The sequence below is a fragment of the Lipotes vexillifer genome, unplaced genomic scaffold, assembly GCF_000442215.2.
Source record: "Lipotes vexillifer unplaced genomic scaffold, Lipotes_vexillifer_v1.1 scaffold1665, whole genome shotgun sequence".
In the NCBI taxonomy this organism is placed as follows: domain Eukaryota; kingdom Metazoa; phylum Chordata; class Mammalia; order Artiodactyla; family Lipotidae; genus Lipotes; species Lipotes vexillifer.
In genome coordinates, this window is record NW_006783279.1 from 249,763 (window position 1) to 262,965 (window position 13,203).

The following is a 13,203-nucleotide window of genomic DNA, read 5'->3' on the forward strand; positions in this document are numbered from 1 at the left end:
AGTATAGTTGATTTACAATGTTGTGTTAGTTTCAGGTGTACAGCAAAGTGATTCAGTTGTACATATATCCATTGTTTTTCAGATTGTTTCCCCATATAGGTTATTACAGAATATTGATTAGAGTTCCCTTTGCTGTACAGTAGGTCCTTGTTGATTATTTTATGTACAGTAGTGTGTGTATGTTAATCCCAACCTCCTAATTTATCCCCACCTCCCCCACACACACATTTCCCCTTTGGTAACCATATGTTTGTTTTTGAAGTCTGTGAGTCTGTTTCTGTTTTGTAAATAAGTTCACTTGTATCATTTTTTTTTTAGATTCCACATATAGGTGCTATCATATGATATTTGTCTTTCTCTGGCTTACTTCACTTAGTATGATCATCTCTAGGGCCATCCATGTTGCTGCAAACGTCATTATTTCATTCTTTTTTATGCCTGAGTAATATTCCATTGTTTATTTATGTACCACATCTTTATCCATTCCTCTGTCCATGGACATTTAGGTTGTTTCCATGGCTATTGTAAATAGTGCTGCAATGAACATTGGGATGCATGTATCTTTTCAAATGATGGTTTTCTCCAGATATATGCCCAGGAGTGGGATTGCTGGATCATATGGTAGTTCTATTTTTAGTTTTTTAAGGAACCTCTATATTGTTCTCCATAGTGGTTGTACTGACAAAACATTTTTTTTAAATAAATTTATTTATTTTTGGCTGCATTGCGTCTTTGTTGCTACACACGGGCTTTTCTCTAGTTGTGGCGAGCGGGGGCCACTCTTTGTTGTGGTGCACAGGCTTCTCATGGTGGCTTCTCTTGTTGCGGAGCACAGGCTCTAGGCTTACGGGCTTCAGTAGTTATGGCACGTGGGCTCAGTAGTTGTGGCTCGCAGGCTCTAGGGCGCAGGCTCAGTAGTTGTGGCGCATGGGCTTAGTTGCTCCGTGGCATGTGGCATCTTCCCGGACCAGGGCTTGAACCCGTGTCCCCTGCATTGGCAGGCGGATTCTTAACCACCGCGCCACCAGGGAAGTCCCCAACCAATATATTTTAAATTCTGAAGACAGCCTGTTGCTCACCACTCTCTGTGATGTGACCGTGCATTGTAGTGCTCAATACAGCAAAAACTGAATGAATAAAGGACTTTTATTGTGAATACAAATAGAAAATGTAGTGTTTTCTGACCAGATTAGGGACTTGGGTATTCCTTCTGCAGCAGGTAGAGCAGAGCCTGGGTACATCGGTGTCTGGACTCATGAGAAGAAAAGGGCTGACAGTGGGGAAATGTGAATGCATTAGTGCAGAGATGTTAACCAACCACTAACTGGGATTATTGAAAATCACCATATAAGTTGCAAAACTGGGGCAGAGGATGTAGAAAGAAAGAAAGGTGCTCACCAAGGCAAGGATTCTTTGGGAAGCTCTGGTCTCAGGAAAGGATCTGGTTGAATGGTTGGTCCTATGAATGTGTCAGACTTGCTGGTCGTGTCTGTACAGAATGAAAACCATGTATCCACTGGCCAAGATGAGTCCAAAAGACAAAGTACTAGGAGGACTTTAAAAAGCTGCCAATAGTGTGGATGTTATTTTGTCAAGAAGAGTACTAGAGCAGTATCCCAAATCGTTTTGCTTTGTGATGTTTATGTTGCCTCATTTACCAGACACATGTGAAAACAACTATATGTACAAGCAAGTGCAAAATCCATCACAGGTAAATAAAGAAGCCAGTGTACTTGGGAGCCTTTACTTTAAGATTTGTCCGTGTGGAGTTTCTGGGGCTGATCATGATGGCCTGTAAGATACTTAAGAGACAGGTGGTGCTGAAGGACACAGCTGTGGCCACTCTGTGAACATAGAAAACAAGTTTGCATCCAAGGTCACTGAGGAAATGTTTCAACCCAAAGGCTGCCATTGTGTGGGGAAGTCCTTTAGAAAGGAGTACCAAGGTATTGGCAAAAATCAGGTGACTGAGAATAAAATCTAGGGATTTTAACTTGTATCCCCTGAGGTGAATGATGACATTCTTATAAAGAAATAGAAATTCCCTAAGATTCCAACTACAAGTCTGTGATAAGGAGTTAACCCCTATTGCCAAATCCACGGAGGCCATCCTGCCACTCCCAGACACTGAGATTCATATTCAGAGTAAGACGGCACTGCAGGAATATGTGAGTTTTATGTTATTGGTGACATGGCAATTGAAATTCACCATTCTTTCAGAAACACACCCATTTTCCATGAACAAGTGGTTGCATAAATGATATTGTTTTGTATGTAACAACACTGAATCTTCCAACTCTGAGATAAGTACTGTTGTTGTCATTTTCCAGACGAGGCGACCCTAAGTACAGATTATAAGAACCATCCCAACTCGCATCCCCCTAGGTGGCAGCATCAGGAACTGCATCTGTGTTTTCTAGCTGCAGACAAGCCTCTTCAACAGGATCCTACATGAAGAAAGGTAGTCAGTTTTACTCTTCACGCCCTCAACATGTGTATTTTTTTTTACTGATGTCCTTTGCCATACTTAAGTGGTTTTATCTTCATTAATAATTGTGATGTGGCAATTTTATAATTATGTGTATAAGTTTATTTTATAGGCCGATGTTACCTATGAATAAATCTTTAAAATGCAAATAAGATAATAATGCACCAACTACCATAAAATCCTATAAGAAAGATTATCCCAGACTAAGTGTTGGGTTTATAGGGGCAATAATGGTTTGATGTGATGGTGGTAACAGAGATGCATTTGTCCTTATCCCAAGAACAAGCATAAAATGAGAGCAACCAACAGAATCTTTGTACATAATATGATGGGCTAATCTCTGGGCTTTGAAATATGTATGAGACAAAACACTAAAATAGAGATTAAACTATTATTGATTACATAGGATATAATTGGTTAACAGTGAAGGAGGATTAAATGAAACTCTGTGAGGAACAGTATAATAATTATTGAAATAGACTCAAATACAAGTATTCCAAATGATACCCAGAAGTCATGGAAACAAGTGCAATGAATAAGTTTTTTTTTTTTTTTTAATGAATAAGTTTAAATATTAGATTTGGTGTGAGCCTGGGGTTGACGTTAAAACATTTATTCTTTTTTTTTTTTTTTTTTTTTTTGCGGTACGCGGGCCTCTCACTGCTGTGGCCTCTCCCGTTGCAGAGCACAGGCTCCGGATGCGCAGGCTCAGCGGCCATGGCTCACGGGCCTAGCCGCTCCGCGACATGTGGGATCTTCCCGGACCGGGGCACGAACCCGTGTCCCCTGCATCGGCAGGCGGACTCCCAACCACTGCGCCACCAGGGAAGCCCAAAACATTTATTCTTAACAGAGAAATATCAGAAGATACATCTGAAGCTGCAGACTGTCAAGTCCCAGATCGTTTGCTCTGAAACCCACAACATAATACTAATTTTTTTCTGAAATGGTCATTGCCTAATTTCTTTTTTTGGGGGGGTGGGTTGGGAGGGTGTGATCTCTTCTTTTATTGTTTTTCCAAATTTCTGAGCAAAAAATCCACAAGGAAGACAGCTAAAGTGGATAATGAATATTTGCTGATGCCTTTCACTTGCTCTAAGAGCAAAGTGGAAAAAATCCACGCGGGACTGAGTTTATCTTCGTGACCCAGACAAGGCCCTTAGATAGGTCTTCAGAAAACCCAGAGAGAGCTCCGTGGCCACCTCCGTGAAACCAGGGGAGGAGCCCGGAGGCAGGAGGACAGAGGTCTGTGAGTAGTGAACTGAATGAACTAAGACACCAAGGCACTGAACTAGGACTCGCCCTTCCTCTGGAAACCTGACTCTGAACCAGGCAGTGATCCTTAGCACTCCTTCCAGGAGTTGGGGGCGGTCGGGCCCATTAACCAAGGGCTAAGGTGCTTTGAAATCCCCTGTGAATTGCTGGCTAGAAAACAAATGTCAGCAATTCACAGGGGTCAGTGTAGGGGCAACTAGTCCCTGTTGGGAAAGCACTTTGCAGAAGCTCGGCCAGAGAGAGGGGAGGGGTAGGGAGAGGAGTGGGGAGCCAGGTAGCCACAGTGAAGGGAGCTTGTGCCCTGGGAGGGAAGGCGAGGGGAGAGGAAAGAGAGAGAGGAGGGAAAAGGGGAGGGAGGGGAGAGGGGGGGAGGGGAGGAGCGATGGGTAGCGGGGTGGGCTTCGAGGCCGGACTTACTCATGTGACCCAGCCTGCCCAGGCCAGGGAGGAAGAAAGCAGATAAAAGGCGTGCACCACCCCTGTCAGTGGCTATTGGCTGAAGGGCCCCGTAAGCCCCGCATCTCCAAGGCAGCCCAAGGCCGCCTGCACCTTGCCAGGTCTGTGCCTAATTTCAAGAAGGATAATAGTTTCACCATAATCAGAGCACAGGTTTTTTTGGTTTTTTGTTTTGTTTTTGTTTGTTTGGTTTTAAACCCACGTGGAGATAAAATTACAGCATCCATTTTAAACAATATGTCCAGCTTAAGAGGGAAAAGGAAGATATTTATATTGTGGTGTCAAAGAAAAATTAATCAGTAGTCAATGTAAGAAAGAAATGGAAAATTTTATACCAGTCAAATTGAGGATTATAACCCAGGAGCCAGTCCCCCAGGGAGCTCTGGAAACTGTTCTGAGAGTCAGCGCGGAGGCCAGTATATATGTGGATTTGGGGAAGGGGCTACATGTAATCAAGCACACATCTGGGTAGAAGGTTTCTGCTGGTCAAAGGGAACAGACATCTTAATGGTTGTTAATGGTTTCAGTGCTTTTCTAAGTAGGGGAAGATGAAAGAATTCAGGTTCATAAAAAAATTTCTCCTGAAAATATCTAACATTCTGAAGGCCGGTTCTGCCAGTTTTCCCAGAGCAGAGAGTGCCTCATCCTGCTCTCTGCCTGGAATTCCTGTCAGGGTGGCTGCAGGTCAGTGACTGTGGTGGCTAATGTCTTGATTCTTGTAGAAATGGATGGTGGGCAATATTCTTTTTTTTTTTAAATTATTTATTTATTTTATTTTTGGCTGTGTTGGGTCTTTGTTGCTGCGTGCAGGCTTTCTCTAGTTGCGGTGAGCAGGGGCTACTCTTCATTGTGGTGCGTGGCTTCTCTTGTTGCGGAGCAAGGGCTCTAGGCGTATGGGCTTCAGTAGTTGTGGCACGTGGGCTCAGTAGTTGTGGCACGTGGGCTCAGTAGTTGTGGCTCGAGGGCTCTAGAGTGCAGGCTCAGTAGTTGTGGCACACGGGCTCAGTAGTTGTGGCTTGTGGGCTCTAGAGTACAGGCTCAATAGTTGTGACGCTCGGGCTTAGTTGCTCTGCGGCATGTGGGATCTTCCCGGACCAGGGCTCGAACTTATGTCCCCTGCATTGGCAGGCGTATTCTTAACCATTGTGCCACGAGGGAAGTCCCACATACAGCTTTCTTTCCCAAGTCACGGAAAACAACAGACGTTTTTTTGCATAATTAATCAAGAAAAGCTTATTCTCACCAGCTTATTTCTTCAGCAGGGCTCAGCTGGTAATAGAGGATATGCCTGGATAATTTAGTTACATAAGTATGACATTTTCATTACTGCTTATATTGTCTAAATTGAACATAAAATCCATGATGCTGTCCGAAGATCTTTTTTTCATGATCACCAGAGAAATGGCAAAATGAAAAATATTTTTCTTAATATAAACTCTGGGTTCTTGTTCAGTTTAACGGCAACCGGGACCTCTGGCTTGATTTAGAGGAACATCTTTCAACACGTAATGATGTCTCTAGGATGTGACAGGATGAGACACAACACAGCCACAAATGAACATGCAGAGCCCTTCAGTGTCGTTCAAAGGCATGTACACTGAGGTTCCTGGGCAAGTTTGTTGTTGTCGCCATTATTATTATTTGTTTAGCATTTCTTTTTTTTTTATTTTTATTTATTTTGGCTGCACTGGGTCTTAGTTGCAGCATGACGGATCTAGTTCCCCCACCAGGTATCGAACCCCAGGCCCCCTGCATTGGAAGCTCGGAGTCTTAACCACTGGACAGCCAGGAACTCCAGGAAGTCCCTAGTTTAGCATTTCTGATGTTCCATTTTTCAACTATAACATGTGTATTTATCATTTTTGACCTTTGCTTGGTGTTACAGTTTGTGGTGATAAGGTTTCCCCTGTCATTGTGGAAAAGATGGAAGATTAAAGAATTCTCCCACTTCACATTCCAGGAAACGGCTTACTGCCAAGACCCACCCTTATGCATATCACTGCATGAAGACTCACACTAGGCCCCTTGTTTACCTGGGAAAAAGCCAGAGACAGACCCTCCAAATTCCCAACGATTGCTCAATTATTTGGCCCCGCCCACCGCACCCGAGGCCCCGCCCACCGCACCCCGAGGCCCCGCCTCACCCTCCTAGGCAGGGTCCCCGCGGAGACCCGGCTTCTCTCTACGACCCGCCCCATGATGGTCTCGCCCCACCCAGGCCCCTCCCCCAGACCGCTCCGCCTTTTCACACTGCGCGCGCGCAATTGCACACAGACCCGGAAGCGGAGAGCGTGGAGGGGAAGTTTCGCTGCCTGGCGTGAGTTTGTCTTTGTAGATTAAACTTGCGCCTTGCATTCTCCTTTCCTCTGTACCCGGGGTCTGAAGGTCGCTACCGACCATAAATTCCCGCACCCACCCCTCCACCCCAAGTAAATTCAGACGTCGCTGTGAGAGGCCGAGGGGCGCTTCCCTTTCGGTTTAAAACTCTGAAGCCGGTCCCTGCCTTCGGTCCACTTAGACACCGCCTTTCACCTCTCTTTCCTGCTTAAAACCCTTTACCGACCTCACTGACCCCTCCGCCCTTTCCACACCACATAAAATTCTTTTCCGCGAGGTGGATTTATTCGCTCAGCGGGCCCCAAGCTTCGCCCTTTTCGGCCCCTGTGGGCAGCTTCTGTTGCCGCGCTCCAGGCCAGGCCGCGTCCTCTCCCCGGTCCTGGGATTCTGGAGAGCCCGCCCCTCTCCTGAGACCCCCTCTCAACCCCTCTCTCCTCAAGTCCTTGTCAGGCCGGTCCTTCTGCTCCGCAGGCCTCCCCTTCGTAGTGACCCTTCCCCTGACCCGTGTTGGGGGAGGTGACCTGGTCCAGCCATGTGACACCCATGGTTCTAACGTCTCAAATTCCATCCCACTGAAAATGTGCTCTTGCTGGAGGGAGGCATCTTATTCAGTAGCCATCCCTGCAAATACGTGGGCCAGAGGGATCAGGAGAAGCAGAGACAGAGCGACTGAGAGAAAATTGAGAAAAGAAGGAGGGAGAACCGATGGCAACGTAGAGGATTGGTAAGGAACTTGTGAAGAAACAGCAGCATTAAGGAGAGTAAGCCTTGAAGGTAGCAGGTGGGTAAAAGAGAGCAGTTTAGAGAAAAGCGAGATCTCCAGGGAGATGAAGGTGAGCAGAATAGGGGAGGGGCCCTCGATCAGAGGTAGCAGCTGGGCAGCAATGGTGAAGCCCTTCAGAGAGTGTAAGAGAGACCTGGAGAGCAGGGAGGAAATCAGCCCCGGGGGATGCCAGAGAGTGTGGACTAGGGGAATGTAACAGGGACAGAAGGGAAGGAGAGCAGGGAGGAAGCTAGGGTGGGAGAGAAAGAGGCAGAAATACGTGGAGATTAAGGACAGTCAGGTTGGGAAGAAAGAGCTGCAGAGAGGTAATGAGTTGCAGAGTGGGACAGGACAGGTGTGAGAGAAGAAATAGGGCAGAAACAGGAGGAGGGTAGAGGGGTGCAAAAGGACAGAGAGAGAGGGAGAGAGGAAAAAGAAGAATAGGGAGGTAAGTAGAATGAAAGGGAAACCCATAGTAGTGCCGAAATAGGAGTGACCTGGACCCAGATGGGTTGGTTGGATATGAATTGATTGGATATGAATGATTCAATTGTGATATATTGAATTGTGACTTTATAGTCTAATAAATTTAAAAGCTGTTTAATTTATATAGATGAGGAGAATTGCAAAATTCCACTCTATAAGGCTTGTGCATTTTATATTTATTTTTATCAGAAGAAGAATTCCATTTGCAATCCTTCAACCAGGGGCCAGTGACTTGACTCAGTCAGTTGTGGGTCACCCCCTTTCCTTTTCCTGGCGTGGGATAGGGAGTGTGTGTGTGTGTGTGGCAAGAAAAAATTGTTACTTCACAGTGCCTATTTAAAGGGACATTAAAATTCCTCCTTTTTTTTTTGTAATGGGGATTTACTTCTTTTTTCATTGTTCTTTTTGTAGCTTGAGCATAATCTTAGTTCGTTCAGTGTCTACTTTCCTATAAATAATAACCTCTGAGATTGTTTTGGTGGGCATCCTATAATCAATTCATGTCATTTTGTGAATATATATGCTTAATATTTTTTGATTTTGACCCCAGAATTGTGTAGGTTTTTTTAAAAAAAATTGCTAATTGTTTCCCTTTTAAATTTGTTTCTGGTTTAGAGAAAGCCTGTGTGCTTTCTCCTCTTTATCTTATATATTGGAAATATTCTTTGGTAATTAGTAAAGAATTTTAGACTATTTCAATGAGTACTGAGTAAAAATGTCAATGATCTTTTAATAGTTGAAACCTAATTTAACCTAGTTAGTCTGATATTCAGTTTTCTTTGCTTTTATGTGATCTATTAAAATAGCCATGAGATACTAAGCAGATATTCCCCTCAAGTCCTTCTTGTCCACTCTCTGGAAAAGTTGAAGGATAGTCTGGATTGACTTGGAACCTTTTACCAACAGAGCCTATCTATTTGCAATAAAGAAATGTGCTCAACAAAACAAAACAAAACAAAAGCTTCAATAAACATGAAATTAAAAAAAAAATTTGCTCAGAGCTTCTTTCACAGCTGACCCTTTTTCAGTGTTTTCCTCACCAGTAGCTATGTTTTTGCAATTATGTATTTTTAAACTGTTTTGCTGTGATTTTCTGGAAAAGAAGAATTAAATGCTCAGTATCAGTGTGATCAGGCCTTGAAAGAGAAGTTTTCTTTGAAATTTCTTGAAAGAGACATTTCCTTTGCTCAGGCACATGAAAGATGGTCCCGATATTTTAAGTGGAAACGTTGATAAGGACAAACTCTGCCCACTGGCCCTTCACGTGACCTTTTCAGAATTCAGTTCCACCTGCTTCTGTTCACTCAGCTCAGACCTTGTCATAAATGTCTCCCGTCTGGGCCTCAGGGAGCCCACTTGTAACATGGAGATGAGAGACTGGACCAGAAACTCTGAGGCTGAGTAACACTGACCCCTGAGATGATTGGCCAGATTGGACATGTGTCCGTGTGTGGCAGTTCTTCTTGGAGGGAGTGCCCGCTTGTAATTAGAATATTAAGTGGGTCCCAGGCCTCCCAAAGTGAAAAAGTAAAAGAAAAACAGTAGGATGGAGGCAGGAACATAGGCTCCGAGTCAGAGAGACCATCATCAGGTGTCTTCCGTGAATAGGGATAAATGGGAAGGGAGGGTCTGTCACATCTGGCACTCAGACCTCCACTGGCTTCCATATGTCTTCAGGGCAAAGTCCCAAGTCCTCACGGTGGCTACACAGCCCTGTGTTGTCCTCAGGGCCCTGCCATTGTCTCCAGCCTCATCCTTTTCTTGTGGTTCACTCTGCCCCAGTCACATTCAGCTTTTCTCTGTTCCCAAGCACCAACACCTTTTCTATCTCACATCTTACTTCCTGCTTCACCCTTTGTCCCTAAATCATCTCTGCTCTGGCCCTTTCTCCTCCTTCGGGTCTCAGCCAGAGACATCTCCGCATCTTCTCCAGCCAGTCATCTAAATTTCCCTTCACCAGTCATTCTCTGTCTCATTACCCAGGTTTTATTGCTTCTCATCAAGCTCCTCTATAAGAAATGCTTTTCTCCCTTGATTATTTTGGGTCTTTTCCCCTCCACTGGAGGGTGCATTGTCTCCATCTTCTTCCCAGGACACCTGCAGCACTTTACTCTGGGAGTGTTTAGATGCTGGGGACTGGGTTGGGCAGAGTACTCCTCAGGGAAAACCAAGGGGCTAGGGCGGATGATGAGGTTAGTTCCCATATTCTGGAAATTTCAACTCTAACTGAACTAAAGTGTCACTGCTGTGTTCTGCTGTGTCACTGCTCCACTAGAGCCCCCAGGTCTTCCAAATTCTGCACGTCGAGGGGCTAGTTGCCATCTTTGACAGGAGCCTTGCCTTCCAGCAGTTCATCTGCTCAGCGTCAGGGATACTGATTACACTTTGATAAGGATGGGGAGAAGCTTAGGAGCCTGTGGGGTGGGCATGAAGGAGGCCCCCCTTAAAAAGCTAGGGTACCTTGCAGTTTGCTGTGAGTGGGGAAGACAGGAGACAATGAGATCTGGGCCGTCTCTCTGTTTCTCTTCTGTCTCTCTCTCTCTCTCTCTGTGACTTCCTTATCAAACACAATCCAGCCAATCCTCAAATGTCTTTAAAACTAGATTCTATAATGTCCCCAGTTGCTGGCAAGTTTTCCCAGGAGGGCCAGCTTCTTGATCTCCATACTGAATGCCCAGTGTCCCGTTTGCAGCTCTGTCCACGCCTATTGCGATGCCTGTGCTCATAGGTCCCTGTGCCTTTTAGCCCTGTTTGTTCATGCATGCGTGGAGGTCAAAAAATGGGAAAAAGTGGAGGGAAGCCTTTAAGGGTCTGCAGGAGTGATATGGCAGCAAGTGTGGGCCTCTAGATGAACCCAGTGAATGGTGTGTGCACCTGTCCCATGCGTGGTTTTGGGTTCAAGGGGTGTGTGGAACTGTTGAAAAGGGATGTCTCAGTTCTGGCTGGAGCACCTGGAAGTGGATTCATGGGTAGATGTGGGGCTGCATGGATTGGGTTTGGGTGCCATAATGTCTTTTTTCAGGTTCTCTGGGACACAGATGCTGAGATTGAGATTTTCGTGCATGGGTTTAATTAGGAAACTCATGATCACACCTGAAGAGGAATAAGGAAGTGGAAGTAGGAGCAAGAATGTTATCCTGTAGTGATGTTAGAACCAAGGCCTGAGCAGAACCCACAGGGAGCTCTGGGTGCAGGAGGACGGGTGCCTTGGTCCTGGGGGTGTGGATCCAGGAGGTGCCCCATAGCATCCACTCCACTCCACAGTTTTGTGGGATCTTTTGGTAGGGCAGAAATCATTGTGCCACCCATAGAGTAGTTACAGGGAACATCTCAGAGATCATTTTTGTCTTACCTTTGGTATTTTGGGTCGTAACAAAGAAAGTTTCAGATGCATTTTGAAAGATACAAAAGAGAATTTGGAGTGTTCCTGGGAAGATGTTGAGGTCTCATTGGGGCATGTGCATCACTGGACAAATCTCTCTCTTTTTTAAAAAATTAATTAATTTTTATTTCTTTATTTTTTGGCTGTGTTGGGTCTTCGTTGCTGCGCGCAGTCTTTCTCTAGTTGCGGCGAGTGGGGGCTACTCTTTGTTTTGGTGCGTGGGCTTCTCCTTGCGGTGGCTTCTGTTGTTGTAGACCACGGGCTCTAGGAGTGCTGGCTTCAGTAGCTGTGGCACGCGGGGTCACAGCAGTTGTGGTGCATGGGCTTAGTTGCTCCGCGGCACGTGGGATCTTCCTGGACCAGGGGTCAAACCTGTGTCCCCTGCATGCGCAGGCGGATTCCTAACCACTGCGCCACCAGGGAAGTCCCAAATCTCTCTTTTATATACATTTAAAAAAATATATTCTTCTCTATTATGGTTTGTCATAGGATATTGAGTATAGTTCCCTGTGCTATACAGTAGGACCTTGTTGTTTGTCCATTTTGTGTATAAAAGCTTACATCTGCTAACCCCAACCTCCCACTCTGTCCCTCCCCCAATCCCCTCCCCGCTGGCAACCACCAGTCTGTTTTCTATGTCCGTGATTCTTTTTCTGTTTCATAGATAGGTTCATTTGTGTCATAGTTTAGATTCCACATATAAGTGATATCATACGGTATTTGTCTTTCTCTTGCTGACTTATTTAACTTAGTATGATAATCTCTGGTGTCATCCATGTTGCTGCAAATGGCATTAGTTCTTTTTTATGGCTGAGTAATATTCTATAGTGTATATGTACCACATCTTCTTTATCCATTCATCTGTCAATGAACATTTAGGTTGTTTCCATGTCTTGGCTATTGTGGATAGTGCTGCAGTGAACATAAGGGTGCATTTTTGTTTTTGAATTAAAATTTTGTCTGGATATATGCCCAGGAGTGGGATTGCTGGATCATATGGTAATTCTATTTTTAGTTTTCTGAGGAACCTCCATACTGTTTTCCACAGTGGCTGCACCGACTTATATTCCCACCAACAGTGTAGGAAGTTTCCCTTTTCTCCACACCCTCTCCAGCATTTGTTATTTGTAGACTTTTTTTTTTAATGATATGCCTGTTTATAAATTTATTTATTTGTTTATTTTTCATTGTGTTGGGTCTTTGTTGCGGTGCACGGGCTTCTCGTTGTAGTAGCTTCTCTTGTTGCAGAGCATGGGCTCTAGGCGTGTGGGCTTCAGTAGTTGTGGCGTGTGGGCTTAGTTGCTCCGCAGCATGTTGGATCTTCCCAGACCTGCAGGGCTCGAACCCGTGTCCTCTGCATTGGCAGGCGAATTATTAACCACTGTGCCACCAGGGAAGCCATGTAGACTTCTTAATGATGGCTATTCTGACTGGTGTGAGGTGGTACCTCATTGCAGTTTTGGATAAGTCTCTCTTTTATTAGTAGATTTTGGAGGTGATAGTGCTTGGGGTGGGGTCACTGTGAATGAAAATATGGTGTCAAGTCTAGTGGGTTTTGGATGTCTTCATGAGTATCAGTCCATCGTGAATGCCTGAGTCATCGGGGCTTGGAATGTTTCGTGGGATTGCATAGCAGAAGGGGATCCTTACGCAGTCCCTGGGGAGTGTGTCAGGCTCCATGGAAGTCTGTAGATTTGAGTCAAGGAGGGAAACGATGGGTCTTAAGACTCATATGGCAGAAAGTTTTCGTTAGGGAGGGCGTACGGGGGTGGATACAACTTGAGAAGGGCTAGAGGTGTCCTTAACTTGTGGAAAGATTGTTCAAACAATCAAGGGTAATCAACAACACAGAGACCTGCAGTACAGTGACTCATCCTTGGAAAGGTGCAGCTGCTGCTATCTTACTGCCAGGCCAGTGGTGGTTAGGTTACTGTCTCTCCCTGCCTGTCCCAGAACACACACACACACACACTCTCTCTCTCTCTCTCTCTCTCTCTCTCTCTCTCTCTCTCTCTC

At 45.2% G+C, this 13,203-nt stretch overlaps 1 protein-coding gene across 1 annotated transcript in view; it reads left to right on the forward strand.

Annotated features, from left to right (window-relative positions):
• Nucleotides 1–13,203, forward strand: part of LOC103084044 (zinc finger protein 160-like) — a 50,901-nt gene that overhangs the window by 18,664 nt on the left and 19,034 nt on the right. The gene's annotated exons all lie outside the window — the stretch shown is intronic.